Source organism: Hordeum vulgare, chromosome 5H (assembly GCF_904849725.1).
Source record: "Hordeum vulgare subsp. vulgare chromosome 5H, MorexV3_pseudomolecules_assembly, whole genome shotgun sequence".
Taxonomy (NCBI): domain Eukaryota; kingdom Viridiplantae; phylum Streptophyta; class Magnoliopsida; order Poales; family Poaceae; genus Hordeum; species Hordeum vulgare.
Window position 1 is genome coordinate 25,624,135 of NC_058522.1, and position 11,551 is coordinate 25,635,685.

An 11,551-nucleotide genomic window follows, 5' to 3' on the forward strand; every position below is an offset into this window, starting at 1 on the left:
CCACAGCCGTCAAGTTTATCAGAGGCATCATCTCCAGATTCGGTGTACCTCACAGCATAATCACGGACAATGGGACAAACTTCGACTCAGACAGATTCAAAGGTTTCTGTGCAAGCCAAGGTATCCGAGTGGATTTTGCTTCCGTAGCACATCCTCAATCCAATGGACAAGCTGAGCGGGCGAATAGGCTTATTCTTCAAGGTTTGAAGCCCCGACTCCTGCGAGAGGTGGGACACGCCGCTGGCGCATGGGTCACCGAGTTACCTTCAGTGCTTTGGGGTCTCCGCACAACCCCGAACAGATCTACAGGGCGATCACCGTTCTTCCTCTTCTATGGAGTAGAAGCGGTCTTTCTGAGTGACTTGCTTCATAATGCTCCACGAGTCGAACTCTTCTCCGAAGCTGAAGCATTACAAGCAAGGCAAGATGGAGTGGACCTTCTAGAGGAGGAGCGCGAGATGGCACTATCTCGTTCAACCATTTATCAGCAAGATCTGCGACGCTTTCATGCACGTCACGTCAGGAGTCGCACATTCCAAGCAGGCGACTTAGTGCTCCGAGTGAATCAGCAAAGACCTCACAAGTTGGCTCCGGCCTGGGAAGGACCGTTTATCATCTCCAAGGTACTGAACAACGGAGCATACAGACTCTACAACATACAGAGGGAGACAGACGAGCCGCGTGCGTGGAACGGAGACCTCCTGAAGCGCTTCTACACGTGATCGTCGACTGAAGCAGTGTAAAGAACAAGTATTGATGAAATAATATAAAGCAGATTCAGTTTTTGCAGATTCAGAATTCTTCCGCAGTTGCTGACTCCGGTCACACAAAAAAAAACTTAGTTGCGATCCCGAATTGCCTAAGTTCCAACTTCCTCCGAGTACGCACTAAACGTTGCACTCGGGGACTTAGCTGCGATCCCGAATCGCCTAAGTATTAACTTTCTCCGAGTGTGCACTAAACATCGCACTCGGGGACTTAGCTGTGATCAAGAATCACCTAAGTAATAAATTTCTCCGAGTGTGCACTAAACGTCGCACTCGGGGACTTAGCTGTGATCAAGAATCACCTAAGTAATAACTTTCTTCGAGTGTGCACTAAACGTCGCACTCGGGGACTTAACTGTGATCAAGAATCACCTAATTAATAACTTCCGTCGAGTGTGCACTAAACGTCGCACTCGGAGACTTAGCTGCGATCCCGAATCGCCTAAGTACTAACTTTCTCCGAGTGTGCACTAAACGTCGCACTCGAGGACTTAGCTGTGATCCAGAATCACCTAAGAAATAACTTTCTCCGAGTGTGCACTAAACGTCGCACTCGGGGACTTAGCTGTGATCACGAATCACCTAAGAAATAACTTTATCCGAGTGTGCACTAAACGTCGCACTCGGGGACTTAGCTGTGATCACGAATCACCTAAGAAATAACTTTCTCCGAGTGTGCACTTACCGTCACACTCGAGGACTTAGCTGTGGTCAAGAATCACCTAAGAGATAACTTTCTCCGAGTGTGCATTTACCGTCACACTCGGGGACTTAGCTGTGATCAAGAGTCACCTAAGGAATAACTTTCCCCGAGTGCACACAAAACGTCGCACTCGGAGACTTAGATGCGATCAAGAATCGCCTAAGTATCAACTTCCTCCGAGCCTGCACTCGAAGGATTAGCTGCGATCCAGAATCGCTTAACTACATGAGTTACAGACCCTCATTGAGGCCCATGTGGATGTCAAAACAACTGACAACTACATGGGTTGCAGACCCTCATTGAGGCCCATGTGGATGTCAAAACAACTGACAACTGCATGAGTTGCAGACCCTCATTGAGGCTCATGTGGATGTCAAAACAACTGACCACTACATCAGTTCCAATTCGCCCCGAGTGTGACCTCATAGTTGCACTCGACAACCTAGCTGCGATCCCACATCGCCCAAGTACCATTCGACCTCCGAGTACGGCCTTCCGGTCCAATCGGCGATCTTACGGATCCAATCGGAAATTCCACGGACCCTCAATGAGTTTCATGCAGATGTCAAGACAACTGACATGTTCCGAATGTTTGCCTTTGGCTTCACCAACAAACGACAAACAAAAACTCGAGTCAAATTTGCAAACAGAAGAGTAAAGGATTCGATTTAAAGTTCAAACAAAGATAGTGGCTCGGTGTGGATCAAGCTTACCCACACCGAAACAAGAATGTAATGGCCAACAGCAGTGGCCAAAGTTTCTTACACATCAACACTCGGCATACCAAGGATAAAGTTTTCTTACGGGTCAGTTGGGTCGGCGCTAGGACTGGAGGGCTCCACGAAGGTGTCCAGGTGATTCCGTCGGCGATGCTGGTGGCACTTTCAAGGAAGGTTTCCATGAAGTCTTCGAATTGAAGTTTCTTCGTGTTGGCGACCTTCAACGTTTTCAGCTTTTCCTCACGCACCTCCTTGCAATGAACTCGGACCAAGGACAGAGCAACATCTGCACCACAACGAGCCGCAGATTTCTTCCATGACTGCACTCGGTCGAGGACCTCCTCCAGTCGACTCAGCAAGTTGTCCATCTCTTGTCGCGACTCATCTTCAGGCCAAAGCTCCTTGTCGATTCGGCCGACGACTTCTCTCAGTCGACCGATGAAAGGACCAACTTTGCCCACGCGGATGTGCGCTCGGAGCAGATCCCGGTTGGCATCTTCCTCGAGTGGAACGTTCTCAAGAATAGACCGCTCCACATCAGCTGATTCAGCTTCAGCGTCACCACAAAAATCTGCGTCAACAGGACAAGCAAACAATAAGTGCCGAGTGTGACGCACATACCACAAGCACTCGGAAAAAACAAGACTTACCAGCCAAACGCGTCATCATCTGCCGAGCCCAGTCGCTGACATACTTCTCCTGAGCTATGCATCGTTTATTCAGCACGACCATTTGACCCGTGAGAGCAGTCCTCTGTTTCTTCATATTTTGAACATCCTCCGTCAGCACTTTGTTGGCTTCACGCGCCTGCTCCAGCGCTTTCTCTCGCTCCGCCAGCACCACCTTCATACCATCCATTGCAAGCAGTGCCGCATCCCGCTCACCAGCAAACTGAATATTCTCCGCCCTCAGAGTCTCGTATGCGGTCCCCATCTCACAAGTTTTCTGCCAACATCAAGAGACAATCAGATAATTCAACAATAAAAGTCTAAGTTCTTCAGACCCCTGCCGACGCAAGCAGTCGACAGCGGTCTCGGGGAGTACACCCAGTGGGTTCACTGAGAGTGACCCCACTGGTATGCAACTCAAGCAGGCCCGCCCTATTGAGATGCATGTTACAACCTACGCCTATGAGGCCAACACTACCCGACCTGAGTACAAATTACTCTCGGGGACTCTTACAGTAAGTGCACTCTGAGTGCCACAACTGCTCGCAGTCGGTCATATTATTTACAGACCTGACCAAAGCAAAGACAATATGTATAAAGACAACTGCCGGTGCAAGCACTCGGCAGAAGTATCGGGGACTACACCCACTGGGTTCACTCAGAGTGAACCCATTGCAAACAACAGATGCTATCCAAGAACACCCAGCGGGTTACAAGAGAAAAGTAAATACTTACTAGGCCACTTACTCGGATATCATCCCGCAGCGCCAAGCTCCGCTGGTACAAGGATGCGACGGAGTCGTAGGCCCTCTTGGCTTCTCCAGTCATCAACTCCGCCTGCACCATGGCTCCCTTGGCCGCTCCCACCTGCTCCTCCGGGAGACGCTGGATGTTGAACTCGACATTCGACGAGCCTGGCATCGTCGGGAGCTCCTGAGGCATCCCAAGGTCCGCTCCATTCGGCCCCTCAACCACCGGCGCCGGTTCAGTCAGCGGCGGCGCCTCAGTCGGCAACACGTCGGCGGCGAGAGCAGCAACTAGCGGGACGGCCTCAAGGATAGGCTTTGTGGCTGGCTCAGGTTCCTCTTGGACACCCTCGCCCACACAAACCGCCCCTGCCAGACCGAATGTCGCGAGGTCTTAGAAGAAGAGAAGGACAAGACCGAAGATAGAATTCGAGGCGCGATAGTATAAAACACTCGAAGTGACTACAACGCACCTGGCTGGGACAAGACGATGTTGTCCGTGTCCATGGGGTCGTCCTCCTGGCGCGCTGGAGAGGTGGCAGAAGTAGCGACTCTGTCGAGTGAAATCCATCCGACCAATAAAACAGGAGTTCACTCGGATATCAGAAGAAATTAGAAGATCAATACACTTACGTGGAGGTGACGGGAACAGCAACCCTCATCCGCGGCAGAGCCTTCCGAGGTTTGGACCCACTCGGTTTGGCCGCCTTGGAAGATTGACCCGTAGGTTTAGCGGTGGCATCCCTGTCCCTCTTGGTGCTCCGAACGCTCGGAACCGCTGGAGCAGCGAGCGGGACGCTCGAAGATGCCGGAGGAGACGAGGGGACGGCAGGCTAGTGTCGGCGCTTGGTCCGATGCTCTAATTGCGGAGGGGGCGAGTCCTGCTCCTCGTCTTCCTCCTCTTCCTCGCTAATCTCTTCCTCCGACTCCCCGCTGTCGGAGACATACTCAGCGCTCTCCATGCTACCCTCCTGGCTTCCTTCTTCCTCCTCCTCGTCCGGGTTCCCGTTCGAGACAGGAGAAAACCAGTTGGTCCACTTCTGCGTCAAAAACAGTCGGCGACATCAAGCGACAGGCAGAGATTCAAAAAAGCAATGAAACCAAAACAGATACGTGCACTCGGCGCATAGTACTCACCCGATTCGGAGGAGGATTGTCCGCGCTGAAAGCCCTCACTCGCCGAGACCCCCTGGGGTTCTCGCAGGCGCCAGTGATCTGGAGAACCCACGACGCCACCTTCTCCTCAGTCACACTCAAGACGTTAGTCCGAGTGGAGTCCTCGACCCCCGAGTAGTGCCACATGGCGTGGTCACGGGCCTGCAACGATTGTATGCGCCGACCAAGGAAAGTCTCCAGCAAATCCATGCCGGTGACTCCCTTCCTGACGACGTCCACGAGCGCGTCTACCAGGGGCTGAATGTCGAGCTTCTCTGCCTTCGTGAGCGCGAGCTGCTTAGGTGGAGTAGGACGATCTAGGCTAAAAGGGGGCAGCCCTGAGGAGGCATTCGGACAGGCGACGTCTTGGCAATAGAACCACGTCGACTGCCAGTTCCTGACCGACTCGCTCAGCTGGAGAGCAGGATAACTACTCCGACTCTTTTTCTGGAAACCTAAGCCTCCGCAGAGTTGGAGAAGATGCGTTTTATCATCCGACTGGCTGAGTCGTTTGATAGTCTGAGATCTAGCAGAGAATATGTGTTTGAACAACCCCCAATGGGGGGGCAGCCTATGAAGCACTCGCACATAACGATGAAAGCGGAGAGATGGGCGATGGCATTCGGAGGGAAGTGGTGAAGCTGTGCCCCAAAGTGATTCATGATGCCCTTAAAGAAAGGATGCGGGGGCAGGGAGAAACCTCGGTAGACATGGCTAAGCAGCAAGACGCGCTCCCCCTCCCGGGGCGCCGGCTCGACCTCGTTCTCCGCCGGCAGCCTCCAAGACTTGTGGACGATCATCCCGTCCTCCACCAGCTGCAGCAGATCCCCCTCCGTCACCGTGGAGGGGAGGAAGTCGCCTTGAATCCACCCCGTCGGCAACGGCCGCTGCCGCCGCTGAGCAGGAGCCGCCGCCTTCCCCTTCTTCTTCCTCGCCTCCATCTTGCTGGTCTGACCCTTGGTCATGGCGGAAGTTGCGAGTTCGCGGGGAGTGAGGAGGAGTGGAGAGGTTAGGCGCGCTGGAAGAGGCGAGGAGGACGAAACAATGGCAAGAGATCCGGCGGGCGTAACGAAAAACCCTTGCCGTCGGGATTTAAGTAAGGCTCCGACTGAGTCGCTAGCAAGTGGACCCGAAACCTTATCCCCCGACCGGCCGCGGCGATATCAGTGGAGGAGTTGAAGGCGTGAGAATCGAGGCGTCAGGCGCTACTCGAGCGCACCGGCGTCATCCCTGCTGGGCGCGCGGAAACAGAAATTTGAAGATCCCGGAAAATCTGCCGCTGTCAGTTGACGGGTCGCGTCAAGAGATACCCCGAAAACACTCAGTATCCGACAATTTGCTCCACGGAAATTTCCACTCGGATCGTTAGTCAGAAAAGATAAAATGGATCGAGGCAAGCAACGCCCAAGCCAAATCCGTTCCAGTCGGATTCAAACTTCGAGCATTGCCTCGTCGTTCCAACCCCAATCCATTCGGGGACTAATGATGGGGTTATAGTCCTAGGGTAGGGTTATAGGCCTGACCTGTAGGTCCTACCCAAGGACTACCCCTCGCAAAGGACAAGAGCCTTAGTCAGTTCCGACTGAATTAAGGAGTCCCCATCATCCAGTCGGTAACAGGTCCTCGATGATCCAGTCGGGGACTAACATTCGGAGGATATCAAGCTGACCGACTGGAAACCACTCGGTACATCGTAACTCCCCTGGAGGGAAACGGTCGTACGTTTCCAGGTGCATTTATTAGCATTTAGAGCGTACGTTACCTGTAACGTACACATTCAATCGCCACTACTCCACCCCTGTACCGGAACCGTTGTGGAGGGCAGCGCACTCTATATAAGCCGCCCTCCCCCGCTGGTAAAGGAGTTAGCAACTCATTGTATTCCCTATTCCACTCAACAACAAGCTCCGTGAGCACTGAGACGTAGGACTATTACCTCCACCGTAGAGGGGCCTGAACTCATACATCCTCGCCGTAGCTAGGACTCTGCCCATCCTTTTCGTACCCTACACATCTACTGTGAGGCTTATACCCACGACACATAGTATTCACATAAGCAATCATGCGAGCAATCATCCTAACAATCAATATAACAAAAAACACTTAAAATTAATGCAATAAATCGATAAGAAAAATCAAATAAGAATCTAAAAGAAACTTCAAAGAAAGACTATGCAGTGTTCTACTAATACAACACAAAATGTTTTTTTTGTCCTAATTAAACTTAACTGCAAATAAAACATTAAAATAGTAAAATATAGAAAATAATAATAATATAAAAATAAATAAATAACAGAAAGTATTTTACCAAAAGTTTTGTACACAAAAAGAATCAAATAAAAGGTTTATAAAATAACATTTATAGCCTAATTAAAATAGATGTTGAATCTGTCCAGATCAAAATTTTGTAAACACAAAAAATTATTTATACTAGTTATCTCGAAAGACATAATTAATAGAAATCCGCAGCAAAAAGAATTACTCAAAAACCAAATTTTAAACAAATCTGTTTGAACTCGAAAATTAAAAGTTCAAAAATATTTTTTTGCTAGTTCCACGTGATAGAGGGGATTTTTCTGAATCAGTAGAAAAAAGAATCAACTAAATCGGAGTTATAAAACAAAAGATACAAAATAAACAAAATTGAGATTTAATCTAAAACGAGATTTTTTTCCTGAAAATGTTAGGATGCAGACACGCGACACGTGGCTATTACTGGCTTGCTGGAAGCGTTCGCTACAAGGGCTAAAAGGTGAACGATCTTTAATTAACTAATATGAAAATAACTTACAGGAAACGAACGTGAGTTGGCAGGGAAGAAGATGATGATAGTGCGGCAGTTCCGGCGATCAACTGCTTTGGGGAAATTGTCCAACAGATGCGGGACGTCGAGGGCGACCGATTTTTGTTGAAGGTGGAACTTGGTGGTGACGACAGCGAGCACGGTGTCAAGGTGAACTCCGTGAACTACAACAGCGTTGTGAGCTCGAGGTGGTCGCTGTAGATGGAGAGATGAGATTAGACCTTGTCAAAAAGAAACTACTGATTGAAAGAAGTCAAACTGCAGAAGATGGATGCATGGGATGGCTTACGGGCGTCGGAATCCGGCGATGAACCAAGCTTCTGCCGCGAGATCCAAAAGACAAAAGCTTTGCGTACAGAGGGTTTTGGCGTGGGATTTTTAGGGGAATCGATCGAGGTAAACCCCAGGTATTTATAGGACATCTTTGTGCGCAAGGGGAAGGAATGGATCACGTGAAATCCGGCGAGGAAGGTTCCTCGCGCCATGGTGGAGGTTTCCTGGAAGGAAACGTGGGCTCGGAGGAAGAAGAAGGAAACAATGGGCCAGATTCGGATTTCCTAATGGCCCACAATACCTTTCCAAAAAAAGCGATTTGTTTCCTTTTATACAAAAACCGTAAAGGAAACTAAATAAAAGAAAATCTATAATACTTTTATATAGACATATTATATATCAGAATTTGCAGAAAAAGATTTTCTACGAGATGAACATATTTTCGAGACCAAATAAGATTCTCACAAAATCAGAAAATTCAAACATTGTTGCTGGTTTAAGAAAAATGCCAAGAAAACATTTTGAAAATACAAAAATGGATTCAAATTAATTCCTCTCCTTTTTTATATTGAAGGGAATCATTTTACCCTATTTTGCATGTATTTTATTTTTGGAGAAAAATAAATTTGAAAACCACTTAATTTTTTTTGAAACATAATATAAAACATTTTCAAAATAGTCTTGTGAGTTTCATAAGTTCAAATATAATTTCAAATGGCCCCTGGTTTGGAGTGTCATATTGCTCCTCTCAAGATTTTGAATTTGGGCAAGGGGATTTGAATTCATTTAAACTTTAAAATTGGACCAAAATAAGAAATAGATTGCAAAAGGAATTATTTTCACAAACCACTTTTTTTCCATGTCCTTTATTTTGAAGAAGTCATGTTACCTTCTCTCAGTGATTTGTATCGGATGAAATTGGAATTCAAAAGAAAATGGGAAAGTCATTTTATTCCCTCTCATTCAAAAGTTTTAAAAAGTTTCAAATTTCACTCAAGTTTCAATTACTCAAACAAACAAACGATCATTCTAATAATTATATTAACATTCCAAAATTTGGGATGTTACACCAATCTATGCGTTACTTCGTAAGGGGCTTATTTGGATCCACTAGTTTAATGCTATGGTTAGACATTGTCTTAATTCTTATTTCGTAGTTGTGGATGCTTGCGAGAGGGGTTAATCATAAGTGGGATGCTTGTCCAAGTAAGGGCAGTACCCATGCGCCGGTCCATCACATATCAAACTATCAAAGTAACGAACGCGAATCACATGAACATGATGAAACTAGCATGACAGAAATTCCCGTGTATCCTCGGGAGCGTTTTTCCTCCTATAAGACTTTGTTCAGGCTTGTCCCTTGCTATAAAAGGGATTGGGCCACTTTGCTGCACCGTTGCTACTACTTGTTACCGGTTAATTTTCACTTGCTACGTTTCACCTCACTACACCATCATTTGTTATCGCTACTTTCGGTGCTTGCAGTTATTACCTTGCTAAAAACCGTTTATCAGAGCCTTCTGCTCCTCGTTGGGTTCGACACTCTTACTTATCAAAAGGACTACGATTGATCCCCTATACTTGTGGGTCATCAGCCGTGCTGAACAACCTCATCAGCCATCCCGTGTTTGTGTATCGACTGCATGCAGCCCCGGATACTACGAGTATGTTAACAATGGTGAGCTTGGTGGCAGTAAGGCTTGTAAGCCTGGAAACTCTAGACTCTACTTGCCCTGCAGTGCTGCCTATCCAGACAACTCGTGTGAATCATCACCCTGCAATGTCACGGGTGACCGTGTGTGCCAGTTTGATTGCTCGAGGTGTGTCTCAGATGAGTGTTGGTCATACTGCACATCCCGGAAGCAGACCAACAACCATAAGTCAATGGATTTTCAGATGCTCATTTTTGTGGAAGAGATTGCATTTGCCATCATCTTGATTTTCACAGTGACAGCCATTGCTTGCCTATATGTACGGCACAAGCTTCGAGATTGCCGATGTTCAAAGAGCAAGTTGAGGATGATAAAGAGTACAACATACTCTTTTTGAAAGGATAACATGAAGATCCAGCCTGACGTGGAAGATCTGAAGATCAGGAGAGCTCAGGAATTTTCCTATAAGGAGTTGGAACAAGCAACCGATGGCTTCTCGGAGGATTCACAAGTCGGCAAAGGTAGCTTTTCATGTGTATTCAGGGGCATTCTGAGAGATGGGATAGTCGTTGTTGTGAAGCGTGCAATAAAAGTATCGGATGCGAAGAAAAGCTCAAAGGAGTTCCATACTGAACCTGACCTCCTCTCTAGGCTCAACCATGCACATTTGCTCGACCTACTTGGTTACTATGAGGATGGCAGCGAGAGGCTCTTGGTTTATGAGTTCATGGCTCATGGATCACTATACCAGCATCTGCATGGCAATGATTCAAACTTGATGAAGCAACCGAATTGGACCAGGCGGGTTACCATTGCTGTCCAGGCTGCTCATGGAATAGAGTATTTCCATGGCTATGCTTGCCCACCAGTAATTCACCGAGACCTTAAGTCTTCAGACATATTGATTGATTAGGTTCACAATGCGCGTGTTGCCGACTTTGGTCTATCTATAATGGGCCCTGTAGATAGAGGCACACCACTCTCAGAGCTGCCGACAGGGACACTTGGGTACCTTGATCCTGAGTACTATCGTCTCCATTAGTTGACGACAAAGTCCGATGTCTACAGCTTTGGAGTTGTTCTCCTAGAAATCCTAAGTGGCAGGAAAGCCATTGACATGCAACTTGAGGAGGGCAATATTGTTGAATGGGCAGCCCCGTTGATCAAAGCCGGGGACATTTCTGGCATCCTTGATCCAGCCTTATCTCCTCCCTCTGACCCGGAGGCTTTGAAGAAGATTGCAGTTGTGGCATGCAAGTGTGTAAGAATGGGAGGCAAAGACCGGCCTTCCGTGGACAAGGTGACAACATCTCTAGAGCGTGCACTTGCATTGCTGATGGGCAGCCCATGCATCGAGCAACCCATTCTACCAACTGAAGTTGTTCTTGGGTGCAGCCGCATGCACAAAAAAGTATCACACAGGTCATCCAATCAGTCATGCTCAAAGAATGGGCTCATTGATGGGGACGACCAGTGGATCGAGTACAGGGCGCCATCTTGGATAACGTTTCCAAGTGTGACCTCGTCGCAGAGGAGGAAATCATCAGCGTCGGAAGCTGACCTGGATGGCCGAACAACCACAGATGGGAGGAACATCGGGAGTAGCATAGGAGATGGTCTGCGGTCACTGGAGGAAGAGATTGGGCCGGCATGTCCATAGTAGAACCTGTACTTGCAGCAAAACTTCCAATGAAATGCCTAGATCAGCTGAAAACATGGGAACCGTCTGCTGTTTTAAGTTCAGACTTTGTGACCTATTGCTGAGAGAGAGAGAGAGAGAGAGAGAGAGAGAGAGAGATAGAGATAGAGAGAGAGAGAGAGAGAGAGAGAGAGAGAGGATCTAGCTGAAAACATGCACTATTACTTATGAGCCTTGATAATAATCGGAGGGAGATGTATATGTTTAGTTCATGGTGGATATGGAGAATTTGCAATCAGGAGCTTACTAGCGGTCACAAGGATCTCTTAGAATACACACTGTGGTAATCCTAAATTACGGAGAATATAATTTGGAGTTTTCTCTTTCTATATATCCATCTTTGGATATATTGTTTCTATAAAAATT

The 11,551-nt window shown here is 47.8% G+C and overlaps 1 pseudogene; it reads left to right on the forward strand.

Moving 5' to 3' along the window:
- Positions 1–7,636: 7,636 nt before the first annotated feature.
- LOC123396236 lies at positions 7,637–11,179 on the forward strand (annotated as a pseudogene).
- The last annotated feature ends 372 nt before the right edge of the window (positions 11,180–11,551 follow it).